This window comes from Esox lucius, chromosome 2, assembly GCF_011004845.1.
Source record: "Esox lucius isolate fEsoLuc1 chromosome 2, fEsoLuc1.pri, whole genome shotgun sequence".
Classification (NCBI taxonomy): domain Eukaryota; kingdom Metazoa; phylum Chordata; class Actinopteri; order Esociformes; family Esocidae; genus Esox; species Esox lucius.
In genome coordinates, this window is record NC_047570.1 from 27,793,846 (window position 1) to 27,811,806 (window position 17,961).

Below are 17,961 nucleotides of genomic sequence, written 5' to 3' on the forward strand. Positions count from 1 at the left end.
TTTAAAGGCCACGTCTGACACGTTTATCCACCAGACCTGTGAACTGATATGTGTCAGGGAATGAGATTAGTAGAATATATACACACGTCTCGTCTGTTTTTATCAGGCCAAACCGTGGAAAAAGTTACAAGTTTTAGTTTATAATTTATTTGATATAGTATCACCCTTGTGAGTGACTGCTCATTTCGGGCCACCATTTTGTGGACCACTGCCCTAGAGTGATAGACTGTGACAGACTCGTGGCTTCCGCAATGAGTACGTCCACTGACACAAACATGAATCGGGCCAGTGTCTCTTCAGAAAATATAGAACTGCTTGAATTGAAAAATCTCAGTCATCCTCACTGCCTACCGAACAAACATTTGACTGGTCAACTGAATATGGTCAGCTCTTAAATGCTCATCTGCGGTGGTTATTAATCAACCTGAGCTCCAGAAATGCAACCAATAGGCTATATTGTAGCATTATATATCGGTAATTGTAACACTGCTGAATGAGGTAATATAATCACCTCATCAACAATTACTGCCATAATACAGGGCACAATTGAAAAGGAGACCTGGGTCTCAGCTTCATTTCCCCGTATAAATAAAGGGAACAAACAACCAAAATGTTGCTACATGAATCTAGCCAGAGTTCTACAGGGTTCTTCCACAGTTCAGTGCTGTTTGCAATGAGGCCCCAGACAGGTAATAGAGTGCTAATTGAGACTAGTCCACAGAGACTTGGGGTGAGTCCTAAATGCCACCTCGTCCCCTGTGCAGTGCACTACAGGGATGGGCCCTGGTCAAAAATAGTGCACTATATAAGGAATAAAGGGTCGTTTGATGAATGCTAAGTGAGTCTCTGGGGAGAGAGGGAGAGGGAGAGAGAGTGGAAGAGGGAGAGAGTGTGGGAGAGGGAGGGAGAGAGAGTGGGAGAGGGAGGGAGAGAGTGGGAAAGGGAGGGGGAGATGGAGGTTTGTGTTGTGCAGCAGTAAAGCCGGCCATGTTGATTCAGACAAGCCCTATTGTCTATAATGGCCATTCTGTGGTGGCAGGAACACGGGGGGGTCAAGTATACCCCCTGCTCACTCCTAAACAGACCCCCTCTGTTCTCTGCTCTCTGGTGTCACTAAGATTGAACATGCACGCACATGCACGAACACACGCAAGTGTTAACACACGCATGCACACACACACACACACACACACACACACACACACACACACACACACACACACACACACACACACACACACACACACACACACAGGGGTAAGCTGATACCTGTTATTACTATGAGGAAAAAGAACTGCCTCTCACAGCAGGCACTACACTGGTTTTAAAATGTGTGTGTGTGTGTAGCTGTGTCTCATGACATGCACCATGCAGGCCTGCATGTAACTTAGAACAGACATGGGCGGCCTGCAAGAGTGTGACCTTTATACCTGAACTTAACCTAACCCTAACGTCTAACCCCAAAACTAACCAGAAATGCATGAATCTAATTCTTACATTAACCCCAATTGTATGATCTACCCTGAACTTAAACCCAGATGTCTGTAGTGGGGAACCCTATAAACAACCTTCCAGGTAAAGATTTGTGCCTGCATGTATAGTTAGACCTGGATTACACATGTACACACACATGTTGGTTTTACTGTCTGTGTGAGTACCAGCAATTAAGTACTGTACCATGAAACACGTTTTTTCATAAAGCATTCAAAATGCCAAAAATCTAAAACAAAATGTAGTTCTGAAAAAAATGAATAGGCATTTGTCTGGGATGACATATTCAGTAATGAATTCTCCCCTATGTGTCCTCACCATCCACCACAACGTCCTAGCCAGAAACCAGTCTACTTCACTATAATCACCATCGCCCCTAGTGGAGTTGGCAAAAATAGACAGGACCAGGACAAACATCCAAATTTGACCAAGAACTGTTCGGAACTGTCCCTCTTGTTTTGATCCATTCACACCCTTTACATCACAACCTGTTCTGCTGTGAGTTGAAAGCCAGTCAATTAGTGCCTATTAGCAGAGCTGGGAGTCTGGGAGATAAGACACTCTGATCAAACAAACAGACAAACACACAGTGACACAAACACAGATCTAATGCTCCAACCGGAAAAAATGCCTTTCAATCTGGAGAGGATGGAGAAGTCAATGTGTGTATGTACTTCTTTACTGAATGACCTCACGAGTAAAACAAGAAACATCTGGCAATATTAGTATATCTGGATTTAGCCGGTCCTCACATAAAATAGGCTTATTTATCACATGCAAGCTGCACACATAGACTAGTCTGAAAAAAACAGTCAGGCAGAGGGAGATGACAGCATTGAGACATCTGGATGATTCAAATAGCAGTTCACCAATGACCAGTGGCTTGGAAAGTGTCAGGAATTTCTTTTCTGATTATGAAGGCCTATCAACAAGTAGTTGCAAAGAAAATAATAGTTATGCAAACCAATAATTTAAAAAGTTTTAAGTCCTGGTTAAATATTTGCAATGAGCAATTCATTTAACATGCAATAGAATAGAATACCTTGATTCTTTCTCTCTGTAAAACATGCATTGCATTGCAATAACCCCCTAATTAATGTTTTATCTGAGATCAATATAAGACAGAAGTCACATAGTCATCTGACCTTCTCCAAACATTTGACCTACACACCCATAAATACCCACTTTAGACTCTGAGTCTCTGTGATGCAAAGATTTAGCTGATATCCACAAGCCCATTGATCTTAGGTTTGAATGAGCATGGAGGACCATTTGTGCAAATGGATTCTGAAATAAAAGAAACACTTTTATTTTTAGGTTGACTAAACGTCCTGCAAAACAAACTTCCAATAAACATTCTGTTGCTGTTTTAGGTTGGTCTGCAAAGAAGGTTTTTTAGAGCTGTTTTTTCTTACAAAATGACAGTAATGGTCCATTTCAAAGAAATCTCAAATAACATACAGAAGATGGATTTTTGGATGGATGGATGGATGGATAGATAGATACATGTAGATGGATAGATACATGTAGATAGATAGATACATTTAGTTGGATAGAAAGATAGTCTTAAAGGTATGCCTTATTTACTTTGAAGAAATGAACTACTTCAATAATTTCCTCCTACTGTTCTGCCATAGCATTTGGCAGCTAATTCCTAGCTAGTCAGTAGCCACTTGTTACCCCCCACTATTAGCCTGTCTAGATGAGCAGAAGCACATTGACAACATTACATGGTTGTCTGGGTAGCGGCTGTCTGGCTGTTAATGTGGGCAGAGATTTGATGATCACTTACATTCATGAAATTGTTAAGTAATCAAATGTAAAAATGGACTAATATACGACTCTGAGATGAAAGGATAAGCACTGCAGTAATGGACAGTCCCTACCATTATTGGGCTCTGATTGATTGGTTTATTCAGTGTTGTTACAGTGTTCAATATATTGTCAGTGTCAGGAGAACCAGGTAATGGCTGACTGAGGGAGGAGAGACAGGTGGTCAGGTAGGAGAGTTGTAGTAATGGGCATTCCAGGTCTTTTTGGTGAGAGCTCTTATGGCTCGGTTGAAAAAAGTGCAAATCTCTAGTGTAAAGACGAAAAGGTAGGCTAGAAACATGAAATGCATGTTTAAATAGGCAACATCTTAACTGTCCTAATAATTAGAATACCTGCATTTTTTATTTTTTTTTACTGACATTACGGGAACAATTCACATGGAACTGAGAAGTGCTCTCCCCACTATTTATTGATCATGCCGTACAGATATACAATCTTTACAAACAGATTCAAAACTAACTGACTCCCCCAGCAGGGGCACCTCTCCTATATTCAGTCATTTAGGGCTTTGCATGCATTTAGATAGCCGACAAATTCACTCCTTCTCTCAGTTACTTGGAGTAAATAATCCTGGCTTTGGCCCTGCCTGCTGAAGTCAGTGTGATGGTTTATAATAATGACTGTTTATTCTGCTCAGCACACATGCGTACACAGACACACCAGTGGTGGCTGCTGGCTGTATGGCAGGATCGGTGGCAAATGGTGACAGTTTTTCTATCTGCAGACGTATATTGCTCCCTTCAAGTAAACAGTTATTCCTCAAATAAATAAAATGTATGGCTAGTAATCCTTCACAGGGTTTACATGCAGAAAAATTATAAATAATACCCGCAGCAGCAAGCGTGGGTTGGTGTCACGTCGTAATGACATCATCGTCAACAATGGAATGTCAATAGCAAGGAACGCAGCATCCTACAGTACTGTATAAAGAAAAACAAATATAGTGCATTGACAGAAAACCATCCTGTAGGATCGTTACTTGAATCTTTATATCTCAGGTCTTTGTGTAACAGTTTTGTTTTTACAGGAACAAGTCCCATAGGACTTATGTTGAGTTTTCTGTTTATGGATTTGTAGAAGAAGCAGTCATATGAGTTTCAGGTTTTATATAGCCGTGTTACCCACCTGGAAAAACAACTATTGACCTGTTTTTGCTGAGGCCAAGCTGTGCTGAGAGACCCCAGAGCAAGATAGGGTAACAGGACAGACTGTTGCCATAGAGAAGGGTCACAGGCTGGTGTTTCACGCTGCTTTGATGCTGATACCATCATCTCCCCTGTGTGTGCTTCTCAGAGGATAAGCCTGATGATGGCCTGCATGTCATGCCTCATGTCTGAAACATGGTAAAAGAGGTAGACAAAAGTCAACCTGTCCTCCCTCTGTCTGCTGTAATGTGTGCAAATGGATAATCACGTTTGGATGACTGAGGGATACACCAGTGTTGGACTGGAAAATGAAGACATTTGGTCCAGGGTGGCTGTACTTTAATAATTTTTCAGCTGTACCAAGAAGTTACATGTTTTATGATGACGAAGAAACACTGGGCAATATTACAACAAGTATCTGTTGCCGCTATCAAAGCGGTTTACCGTTGGGGAACATTCATCTGCGCCAATGTTTCCTAAAGATGCATCATAATGACAACATCCTGTAACTGTATCAGACAGCAGTCCCCCAGATCCAGGTCTTCACCGCCCACCATTGTACTAGGTGTGTGGATCTTCATTGTCTTCCACAGAGGAGGTGTGTGGATCTTCATTGTCTTCCACAGATGAGGTGTGTGGATCTTCATTGTCTTCCATGGATGAGGTGTGTGGATCTTCATTGTCTTCCATGGTCTAGGTGTGTGGATCTTCATCGTCTTCCACGGATGAGATGTGTGGATCTTCATCGTCTTCCACGGTCTAGGTGTGTTGATCTTCATCGTCTTCCACGGAGGAGGTGTTGATCTTCATCATCTTCCATGGTCTAGGTGTGTGGATCTTCATCATCTTCCATGGAGGAGGTGTGTGGATCTTCATCGTCTTCAGCGGTGGAGGTGTGTGGATGTTCATCGTCTTCCATGGTCTAGGTGTGTGGATCTTCATCATCTTCCACGGAGGAGGTGTGTGGATCTTCATCGTCTTCAGCGGTGGAGGTGTGTGGATGTTCATCGTCTTCCATGGTCTAGGTGTGTGGATCTTCATCGTCTTCCATGGTCTAGGTGTGTGGATGTTCATCGTCTTCCACAATGGAGGTGTGTGGATCTTCATTGCCTGCCATGGTGGAAGTGTGTGGTTTTTCATTTTCTTCCATGGTGGAGGTGTGTGTATCTACATCGCTTGCCATTGTTTAGGGCCCTGTCTCTTCCCTAACTGAAAAACTGGAAACTGTAGACCAGTGTGTTGACACTGGATTTTTGTTCAGCCCATCAGAAAGGATTTATTTTTAAATGTTAGTTTCTCATATAATAAATTATTACATACAGTGGCGTTGTTAGGCCTGGGTGTGCGGGGCTATAGCCCTTGATCTTTTATGAATAGCTCCAGATTTCAAATTGACCCAAAAAAAGAATAATAAAAATAGTCCCTGATCTATTCATCTATACAGTGGGGAGAATAAGTATTTGATACACTACCGATTTTGCAGGTTTTCCCACTTACAAAGCATGTAGAAGTCTATAATTTTTATCATAGGTTATCTTCAACCTTTGTTTCCTGTAGTTCTTGACCAGGTTTGCACAAACTGCAGCAGGGATTTTGGCACACTCCTCCATACAGCTGGGCAATACAGACTTTCAGCTCCCTCAAAAGATTTTCTATTGGGTTCAGGTCTGGAGACCGGCTAGGCCACTCCAGGACCTTGAGATGCTTCTTACGGAGCCACTATTTAGTTGCCCTGGCTATGTGTTTCGGGTCATTGTCATGCTGGAAGACCCAACCATGACCTATCTTCAATGCTCTTACTGAGGGATGGAGGTTGTTGGCCAAGATCTCGCGATACATGGCCCCATCCATCCTCCCCTCAATACGGTGCAGTTGTCCTGTCCCCTTTGCAGAAAATTATCCCCAAAGAATAATGTTTCCACCTCCATGCTTCACGATTGGGATGGTGTTCTTGGGGTTGTACTCATCCTTCTTCTTCCTCCAAACACGGCGAGTGGAGTTTAGACCAAAAAACTTGTCTCATCAGACCACATGACCTCCCATTCCTCCTCTGGATCACCCAGATGGTCATTGGCAAACTTCAGACGGGCCTGGACATGCGCTGGCTTGAGCAGGGGGACCTTGCGTGTGTACTGCAGGATTTTAATCCATGACGGCGTAGTGTGTTACTAATGGTTTTCTTTGAGACTGTGGTCCCAACTCTCTTCAGGTCTTTGACCAGGTCCTGCAGTGTAGTTCTGGGCTGATCCCTCAGCCCCACATGACATATCAAATGTTTAAACTGAGAAAATGTATCACTTTATGGGAGAAATAAGTTGATTTAAAAATTCATGGCATCAACACATCTCAAAAAAGTGGCCATGTTTACCACTGTGTGGCATCCCCTCTTCTTTTTATAAAATTGGAATGTTGTCCCATTCTTGTCTAATACAGGCTTCTAGTTGCTCAACTGTCTTAGGTTTTCTTTGTCGCACCTTCCTCTTTATGATGCGCCAAATGTTTTCTATGGCTGAAAGATCTGGACTGCAGGCTGGCCATTTGAGTGCCCGGATCCTTCTTCTATGCAGCCATGACATTGTAATTGATGCAGTATGTGGTCTGGCATTGTCATGTTGGAAAATGCAAGGTCTTCCCTGAAAGAGACGACGTCTGGATGGGAGCATATATTGTTCTAGAACTTGGATATAACTGTCAGCATTGATGGTGCCTTTCCAGATGTATAGGCTGCCCATGCCACACGCACTCATGCAACCCCATACCATCAGAGATGCAGGCTTCTGAACTGAGCGCGGATAACAACATGGGTTGTCCTTGTCCTCTTTAGTCAGGATGACATGGCGTCCCAGTTTTCCAAAATGAACTTCAAATTTTGATTTGTCTGACCACAGAACACTTTTCCACTTTGCCACAGTCCATTTTAAATGATCCTTGGATCCTGTTCAGATACGGCTTCTTTTTTGAGTTTTAGCCAGCAACGGCGAATGGCACGGTGGATTGTGTTCACCGACAATGTTTTCTGGAAGTAATCCTGAGCCCATGTTGTGATTTTCATTACAGTATCATTCCTGTATGTGATGCAGTGCCGTCTGTATGGTTTTCCGGCACAGAGATTGTTCCAGATTCTCTGAATCTTTGGATGATATTATACACTGTAGATGATGATAACTTCAAACTCTTAGCAATTTTTCTCTGAGAAACTCCTTTCTGATATTGCTCCACTATTTTTCGCCGCAGCAGAATTGGTGATCCTCTGGCCATCTTGACTTCTGAGAGACACTGCCACTCTGAGAGGCTCTTTTTATACCCAATCGTGTTGCCATTTGACATAATAAGTTGCAAATTGGTCCTCCAGCTGTTCCTTATCTGTACATTTAACTTTTCCAGCCTCTTATTGCTACCTGTCCCAATTTTTTTGGAATGTGTAGCTCTCATGAAATCCAAAATGAGCCAATATTTGGCATGACATTACAAAATGTCTCACTTTCAACATTCAATATGTTATCTATATTCTATTGTGAATTAAATATATGTTTATGAGATTTGTAAATTATTCCATTCCTTTTTAACTCCCAATTTGTACAGTGTCCCAACTTTTTTGGAATCGGGTTTGTAAATATATTTACATCAATTGCATAAATATAGTTGGTATTATGCATTTAGCATTTAAATCTTACTGATATATTTCCATATTTGTATTGTTTCTTGTCATGTGTTCATTATTTTATCTAGTCATTTCTTCGAAGTACTTTTACCTAGAGGAATGGCATTCATGGTACTGTGTTAAAATGAATGCATATTGTTTTTTTGTTTTTGTTTCATGAGTAATTTTTTTGATGTAAACTTGGAGTACAAAGTGATTCATTATATTGAAACTGCTACAGTATATGCTGCTTGACAGTGACTAAAGTAAAAACTTTGGTGTATTAACTAAACATTTATCATTATATTGTGACACAGTGGCATTTGTATGAAACTGTGAATAAAGGTCCTTATAAAATTTAGATGACTGACTCTAACCAGTTGTTTCTTTACTTGCATTAAAATGTATTTTATAGAAATTATGGTAAATGCATACTCTACAATTTACAAATTGGCTTTTGCTTGTAAAAGATAGTAATTGTATTTTCAGTAATTAATGTAATGCAATAAGGCCTCAACTGGTGGTTATGTTGGTTTGCTCCCCATTTTGACAACAGTAATTAGTAAACTCACTATAACAAGGAGATTCTCTGGAAAAAGATTTCTTGAATGTTAATTTCATGATGTGTTGATATGAAATGCTTAAAGTTCTATTTCATTATTTTAACACATAATATTCAGCGTTAGAACATATGACATGCATTGAATTATGATATTCTGAGAAGTGCATGTTATATATTTCATGAACATATTCAGAGCACATATGTAAATACATGTTGAGAAATCCTCTACATATCTGTTTATATATGTTTTGCATGAGTTTTCCGTGTGGGCATGAATGCTTAGCTAAATTACAAATGCTAACTGTTGTAGTTTGTAAACTTTTCTCCAGACACCATACATGGTGGCACGCTAGGTAACAAGATTTAGTCAATAACAAAAATTACATATTTTCAGATTTTTGAAACATCTCTAACTTTGTTAGCGGCAGGAAAACAATCAAATCGATTTGACTAGTTAGTGGATAAAATCCACTGCATAACCCATATTAATCCTGGAGGTAACTAGATGTAGTACTGCAACAGATATGATTTAATTGACTAGTTAATTGACTGGGTCACCAATTAAGGGTATTTCAAATATAATTATTTTAAACAAGAAAATACAAAAGGCTTTTAATTAGGTATTCTGGCTAGTTTGTTAACTTCAGCACACGTAAATGAATAAATGCCAGCTAAACAAACCTATTATTATGTATGAAAGTAACATGATTTTCATTATTTAAGCAATTACTTATTCCAATTTGACTTCTGTGATAACTTCGCTTTCTATCCTACAGGTATTCTTATTTTGCTTTGAGAATTGTAGAGAAACACCCCTTGGTTTTGCCCTCAGTTATCCTGTGAGATTAGCAGCTCATTAGCATTCCAAAGTTTTAGACAAAAGATAGGCAAAGATATTCATGAAAAGTCACCTATTTCCTAAAGATATGTGCACATCTATATGTTGGGGTATGCCTAGATGAAACACAAACCCTTTATAAAGTCAATCTAAAAATCCCCTGTGGAAGAAATGAATGGTGCAAACACAAAGAACTGCATTGACATTTTGCCGCTAGAATTCTTGTGATGATTAGCAGTTACACTAGTGGTTTAATGACTACACACACCCACACACACACAGGAGGTGAAAGTGAGAAACAAAGGTGAGTACATACACGTGAAAGGGTGTTTATGGGTAAGGGTATGGTTAGGTTAGGTTAGTGTTATCAAAGTAAAATGATTGGCTTTCATTGAATGATAGGGCCTACAGTGCTGAGCTGGCCATCCATTTAGAGGACAGGAAAGGATAGAGAAGAAATGTAGGAGAGAAAGGAGAGAAATATGAGCTGAGATTAAGGAGAAAAGGAGAGGGAGAACAGAGGCAGAGAGAATATATAAGAAAGAGAGAGAACAGAAGGCAAGAGCACAAGAAGTGAATACGTCTTTAATAAGCTATCTATCATTAATGAGCATTATCATGGCAGCGGAACAGAGGCAGAAACACAGTCCACCATCTGCTCCGGGACGACATGACGACACAACAACACAGACAAATGAATCTTTAATTAAGTCCATTAGGGTCCACAGATCTAATATACAGGGACATTCATGGGGCTTTTACCATGTCCCCTTACTGGCCAACAAAGTGAAGATACATGCAAGCTTGATCAATATCGGACCAGGACTCAACTTGGATTTAAAACCTTTTAGCGTGGACTTTGTCATTGACAGCTTCCACCATTTTAAATATTTAAGATGGATGTGAATTCCAATGTCATTGGCAGATCCCTCCTTAACTGATCACATGACTTTAACCTGGTCATCAGGAGGAATCAGGCTATGAATTTCACTCCCGCCAAACGTATTTCAAATGGAGATGACCGTCAACGGTTTTGCCCAATGGAGATTAACATGACAGAGACAGTTGTGCTGTCAATCCAAGTTGAATTGGATTGTCTAACATCTGCTTTTACTATATTTGCTCTTCATTTAATGTGCCATAGAGATAATGTTGGCTTGTGTATTTTTTACCAGGATATTGTGGTGAATGTTTGATGTCTTTTACACAGACCGAAAGCCACTGAACATGCACAGCGAACATGTAACATTAAGATTTAACATAACATTTTGTATTTTAACTCATTGATGGAATAGTTTTTAGGGGTTGATACATATTTTATTAGGGGAAATCAGGTCTGAATTGAATATGTCCACAACAACAGAGTGATCAAATTAAAATCAGTTATCTACGTAACATCCAGAACACCAAATATTGTCTGATATCTTTGTCTCTGCATTTTAAAAATACCTGGTTCCATGTTGAAACAGAGTCTTAGGTCAAATGGAACCACTAGTTAGTGTTTCTCTCGACCTCTGTAAAGGAACTCACAGGATAATGTCATAGAGCCTACGGCAACAACTCTGTGACTTTGCTTTCTGCTAACATTAGACATTTAACTTTAGACATATAACATTAGACATATAACATTAAACCTATAACATTCAACATTTAACATTCGACATTTAACATTAAACATGTAACATTAGACATATAACATTAGACATATAACATTAAACCTATAACATTAGACATATAACATTAAACCTATAACATTAGACATATAACATTAGACATATAACATTAAACCTATAACATTAGACATATAACATTAAACCTATAACATTAGACATATAACATTAGACATATAACATTAGACATTTAACATTAGACAGATAACATTAGACATTTAACATTAAACATGTAACATTAGTCATATAATCAGATCCCCACTACATTTACTGAGAGCCCAGCAGCCACATGCCCAGACACATATAAGTAAGCGCACACACACACACACTCACACACACATACATAAATACACACATGCATACATAAACACATTTATACATACACAAATGCACTTACACCATAATTATGTAACATGATTAGCTATCATTAGATGCCTTTGTTTACCTTAGCTGTAGAACAACAGCAGATGTGTCTTTCTTTTCCCCACATCTCTGAACACCTTCCTGATGACCTGTCCTTCTGAACACCTTCCTGACGACCTGTCCTTCTGAACACCTTCCTGACGACCTGTCCTTCTGAACACCTTCCTGACGACCTGTCCTTCTGAACACCTTCCTGATGACCTGTCCTTCTAAACCCCTTCCTGATGACTTGTCCTTCTGAACACCTTCCTGACAACCCCCACCTCTGGACATCTTTCTGACACTCCACACTTCTGAACACCTTCCTGACAACCCCCACCTCTGAACATCTTTCTGACACTCCAACCGTACCACCACAGACCCCGATCTCACTACCACAGACACCAACTGTACCACCACAGACACTGACCTCACTACCACAGACATCAAGCCTACCACCACAGACACCGACCTCACTACCACAGACACCAACCCTACCACCACAGACCTCACCACCACAGACACCGACCTCACTACCACAGACACCAACCCTACCACCACAGACACCAACCTCACCACCACAGACACCAACCGTACCACTACAGACCTCACCACCACAGACACCGACCTCACTACCACAGACACCAACCCTACCACCACAGACACCAACTCTACCACCACAGACACCGACCTCACTACCACAGACACCAATCCTACCACCACAGACCTCACCACCACAGACACCGACCTCACTACCACAGACACCAACCCTACCACCACAGACACCAACCGTACCACCACAGACACCAACCTCACCACCACAGACACCAACCGTACCACCACAGACCTCACCACCATAGACACCAATGATACCACCACAGACACCAAACTCACCACTACAGACACCAACCTTACCACCACAGACACAGACCTTACCACCACAGACACCAACCTTACCACCATAGACGCCAACCATAACACCACAGACTCCCACCTTACCACTAAAGACACCCACCATTCCACCACAGACACCACTTACCACCACAGATACCAACCATACCACCACAGACACCACTTACCACCACAGACACCAACCATACCACCACAGACACCAACCATACCACCTGACCTTTTGAATCATTTGTGTATCCCTCCCCCTCTCCCCACCACCCTCATCATCACTGTCCTCAGCCCTCTCCATCCCCGTTTAAAGACTCTCAACTTCCTCTATGATATGAAAAGAGGCTGTCCATCAGTCCCAAGCCTTCTTCCAACTCTTTATCATTCCCTGAGTTTCTCTCTCTCCAGACTAATCTAAGAGCAGCACGTCAGCCATTTTAATCAGTTTCTTTTATATGAAGAGTGTCCCATCGGGGCTGCCGTACACTTGAAGATTAATGAACCCAATTTGCAGTAGTGACCTTTTGGCTGGCAAAGCACTGCGGCTCTAAGCCTCTTAATGCAGCCTTTTAGAAATGTTGTTCCAGCCCCTTCAGATAAGAGGGGGAGGAGGAGGAAGGATGAGAAAATCAGCCCGTTACCAGTTCTAGATTAAAGGAGTTCTAAGTGGCCTCCATCTGAAAAGTAGAGCAGCGATCATATTCAGTTCGCCTGAACCAGTTAGTTTCGAATCATGACGGAACAGAAGTGGTTCAGTTCACTTGTGCGCTGGGTGACTAAGACCTGAGACCTCAGCTTTGACGTTCGCTCAGCAGGACTTGTGGAATGCGGATGACACGGTTCAAGTCCAGCCTGTCACATAAGCCTTCTCTCTCTGCATCCAAGAGGGCAATTAACATTTCATTTCTTTCCAAAAAGGTATTCTGTGTTGGGTGTGTTTGCTCAAGGATGACATTCTCGGAGTGTTCATTGTTGTACAATGTCATTTAACCTCACCTCATCCTGAATCACAGGAATGAATTTGATAAATGAATAAATGTCATGAAACCGGATTTTTAATTAACGCTCTTATTCACAATGGTTATGTGTCATGTTTGCTGATGCAATCACAGAGAGGCATAATTGAACATATTGCTAAGGAGACAGACGTCTGACTGCTGAGTAGTTTTATGAGACCAACCCAGATGTGATAGCAGAGGGATGTTGGTGGAGCAGTGCTTTCACAAGATGAGGGTGTGATGTTGTCTGTTGGTTTAGACATAGCTAAGCCCTATCCTCCCCTCCTTGTCTTCCCTCCCTCTCTCCTCAGAGACCTTTCTCTATCTGTAAGGACACTTCAGTCAGGCTTTTAGCTGTAGTAAGTAAGGGGAAGTGCACCAAAATATGATCTGGCTCTTAAGCACAGCTTTAATTCCTAAGTAATTTCTGCTTTTTTCTGCCCCATATTATTTTTATCAGGATGAAGTGTGGAACAGAGAAAGGGGGGTGGGGGCATAGTACGTGGAGGAGGGAAAGCGAGGGCACAGATTGGGGAGAGGATGGGGCAAGGGAGAGGATGGAGGATGGAGGAGGGGAAGTAGCGAGGGCAGTGGGTGTGTGAGACAGTGGAGGTGTGCATCTCTAGGCGGTGTGAGACATTGGGGGAGTAGGACAGTGGAGTTTAAGACTAGAGGAGTAAGACAGTGGGTGTGTAGGACAGTGGGGTTTAAGACAAGAGGAGTAAGACAGTGGGTGTGAAGGAGAGTGGGGTTTAAGACAAGAGGAGTAAGACAGTGGGTGTGTAGGAGAGTGGGGTTTAAGACAAGAGGAGTAAGACTGTGGGTGTGTAGGACAGTGGGGTTTAAGACTAGAGGAGTAAGACAGTGGGTGTGTAGGAGAGTGGGGTTTAAGACAAGAGGAGTAAGACAGTGGGTGTGTAGGAGAGTGGGGTTTAAGACAAGAGGAGTAAGACAGTGGGTGTGTAGGACAGTGGGGTTTAAGACAAGAGGAGTAAGACAGTGGGTGTGTAGGACAGTGGGGTTTAAGACAAGAGGAGTAAGACAGTGGGTGTGTAGGACAGTGGGGTTTAAGACAAGAGGAGTAAGACAGTGGGTGTGTAGGACAGTGGGGTTTAAGACTGGAAGAGTAAGACAGTGGGTGTGTAGGACAGTGGGGTTTAAGACAAGAGGAGTAAGACAGTGGGTGTGTAGGACAGTGGGGTTTAAGACAAGAGGAGTAAGACAGTGGGTGTGTAGGACAGTGGGGTTTAAGACAAGAGGAGTAAGACAGTGGGTGTGTAGGAGAGTGGGGTTTAAGACAAGAGGAGTAAGACTGTGGGTGTGTAGGACAGTGGGGTTTAAGACAAGAGGAGTAAGACAGTGGGTGTGTAGGACAGTGGGGTTTAAGACAAGAGGAGTAAGACAGTGGGTGTGTAGGACAATGGGGTTTAAGACTAGAGGAGTAAGACTGTGGGTGTGTAGGACAGTGGGGTTTAAGACAAGAGGAGTAAGACAGTGGGTGTGTAGGACAGTGGGGTTTAAGACAAGAGGAGTAAGACAGTGGGTGTGAAGGAGAGTGGGGTTTAAGACAAGAGGAGTAAGACAGTGGGTGTGTAGGAGAGTGGGGTTTAAGACAAGAGGAGTAAGACTGTGGGTGTGTAGGACAGTGGGGTTTAAGACTAGAGGAGTAAGACAGTGGGTGTGTAGGACAGTGGGGTTTAAGACAAGAGGAGTAAGACAGTGGGTGTGTAGGAGAGTGGGGTTTAAGACAAGAGGAGTAAGACAGTGGGTGTGTAGGACAGTGGGGTTTAAGACAAGAGGAGTAAGACAGTGGGTGTGTAGGACAGTGGGGTTTAAGACAAGAGGAGTAAGACAGTGGGTGTGTAGGACAGTGGGGTTTAAGACAAGAGGAGTAAGACAGTGGGTGTGTAGGACAGTCGGGTTTAAGACTGGAAGAGTAAGACAGTGGGTGTGTAGGACAGTGGGGTTTAAGACAAGAGGAGTAAGACAGTGGGTGTGTAGGACAGTGGGGTTTAAGACAAGAGGAGTAAGACAGTGGGTGTGTAGGACAGTGGGGTTTAAGACTAGAGGAGTAAGACAGTGGGTGTGTAGGACAGTGGGGTTTAAGACAAGAGGAGTAAGACAGTGGGTGTGTAGGACAGTGGGGTTTAAGACTAGAGGAGTAAGACAGTGGGTGTGTAGGACAGTGGGGTTTAAGACAAGAGGAGTAAGACAGTGGGTGTGTAGGACAGTGGGATTTAAGACTAGAGGAGTAAGACAGTGGGTGTGTAGGACAGTGGGGTTTAAGACAAGAGGAGTAAGACAGTGGGTGTGTAGGACAGTGGGGTTTAAGACAAGAGGAGTAAGACAGTGGGTGTGTAGGACAGTGGGGTTTAAGACAAGAGGAGTAAGACAGTGGGTGTGTAGGACAATGGGGTTTAAGACTAGAGGAGTAAGACTGTGGGTGTGTAGGACAGTGGGGTTTAAGACAAGAGGAGTAAGACAGTGGGTGTGTAGGACAGTGGGGTTTAAGACAAGAGGAGTAAGACAGTGGGTGTGTAGGACAGTGGGTTTAAGACTAGAGGAGTAATACAGTGGGTGTGGGTGTGTAGGACAGTGGGGTTTAAGACTAGAGTCAGTGGGTGTGTGCTATGCCTTTGAATAAGGATGCTATGAAGTGATTTAGTATTCTCTGTGATGGCTGCTTTATAGCAGCCAGCCACAGTGTATTGTCATTGAAGATGACGTGCTGTAGACACAGATTGATTATAGTTCTCTCTGTGTGGTAAAGAGTTTAAGTTTGAAACATATGGGAATTCTGTCTGTAACTTAGGGAGTTCAGATGGAATTGTTTTCTGAAAGCTTTTAGCCTTTTGTAAGTAATCTGTGTATTTGTGTGTGTGTGTGTAACTGTGTGCGTCATATATACGAGCTTGCAAATGTGTGTGTAGGAAGATTGCAACAGTTGTTTTGTTGGTATGAGTCAGGGAGCTAACTGTCTGTGTGTATAAGCCTGGTAGCAGTGGTTTGTTTTGTCAGTCTGAACTGATGCTCTGTCCACAGACCCCAACATGTCAGGGGAAATATCACTCCTGCTACACTGAAGACACACATACACACACATACACATCCTGTTTGTCATTGATTTGTGACCATGTTACTTCCAAAAGAGGAGGAAAATTGGAATGTGTGGTTGCTATCTGATACAATTCACATAAACATCCCTACCAATACATGTGAATATCAACATTCCCGCTAATACATGTGAATAGCAGAATTAATACCAATAAATGTGAAAATCAACAATACCGCTAATACATGTGAATAGCAGAATTAATACCAATAAATGTGAAAATCAACATTACCGCTAATACATGTGAATATCAGAATTAATACCAATTCATGTGAATATCAACATTGCTACTAATAAATGTGAAAATCAACATCACTACTAATACATGTCTATCAACATTACTACTAATACATATGAATATCAACATTACAAAGAATACAAGTGAATATAATCATTACTAATAATAAATGTTAACACTAGCATTACAACAAAAACATGTAAAACTCAACATTACTGCTAATACATGTTAGCATCAACCTTACAGACACAGTAATATCTACATTACTATTAATACACGTTAACATCAACATTACTGACATGGTAATATCTACATTACTATTAATACACGTTAACATCAACATTACCGACATGGTAATATCTACATTACTATTAATACACGTTAACATCAACATTACCGACATGGTAATATCTACATTACTATTAATACACGTTAACATCAACATTACCGACATGGTAATATCTACATTACTATTAATACATGTTAACAACAACCTTAACAACATGTTCAAATGATCGTCCTTTAGAAGTTGATGAGTCTAGTGTTGGTGAGCTGTCTGTATTACATCTTTCAAAGCCTTTTGAACGGCTGGTCATTTGATGACACAAACAGAGACAGTGTGACCCTGACCCAATCGCAGCATAAGCGACCCTGACCCAATCGCAGCGTGCATTGCCCTGGTGTTTCATAGCAACACAAGGGCAGAACAAAGCGTGTAGATATTTATGTGTGTGGTTAGTCTGGTCAAATCCCCGGAGATGACCGTGGTTCAACTTGTTCTCTAGGAAAACAACAATGAGAGACTCTGATCAATTCTAGTGCGATAAAGTTAGATAGTTCTAGTTGTTTTCCAAAATGACTTTACTTCTTTAGTTCTTTCTCTCTCTTTCCGCCTCAACACACACACACACATACACACACAAACACACACACACACACACAGACAAGGACAAATAATGTTGCCATACCATGACAGGGCTGAGGATTGCAGTGAGGCTGGATAAAGGGGATAGAAAGAGAACAAAAGGAAAAGGGAAACACATTGATGGACAACAAGAGAAAAGCAGACGCAAGTTCTCTAAGTCACTTTAGTCCTGTGGGGTCTCCCTCTCTCTCTCTGACTGTTGTCTGC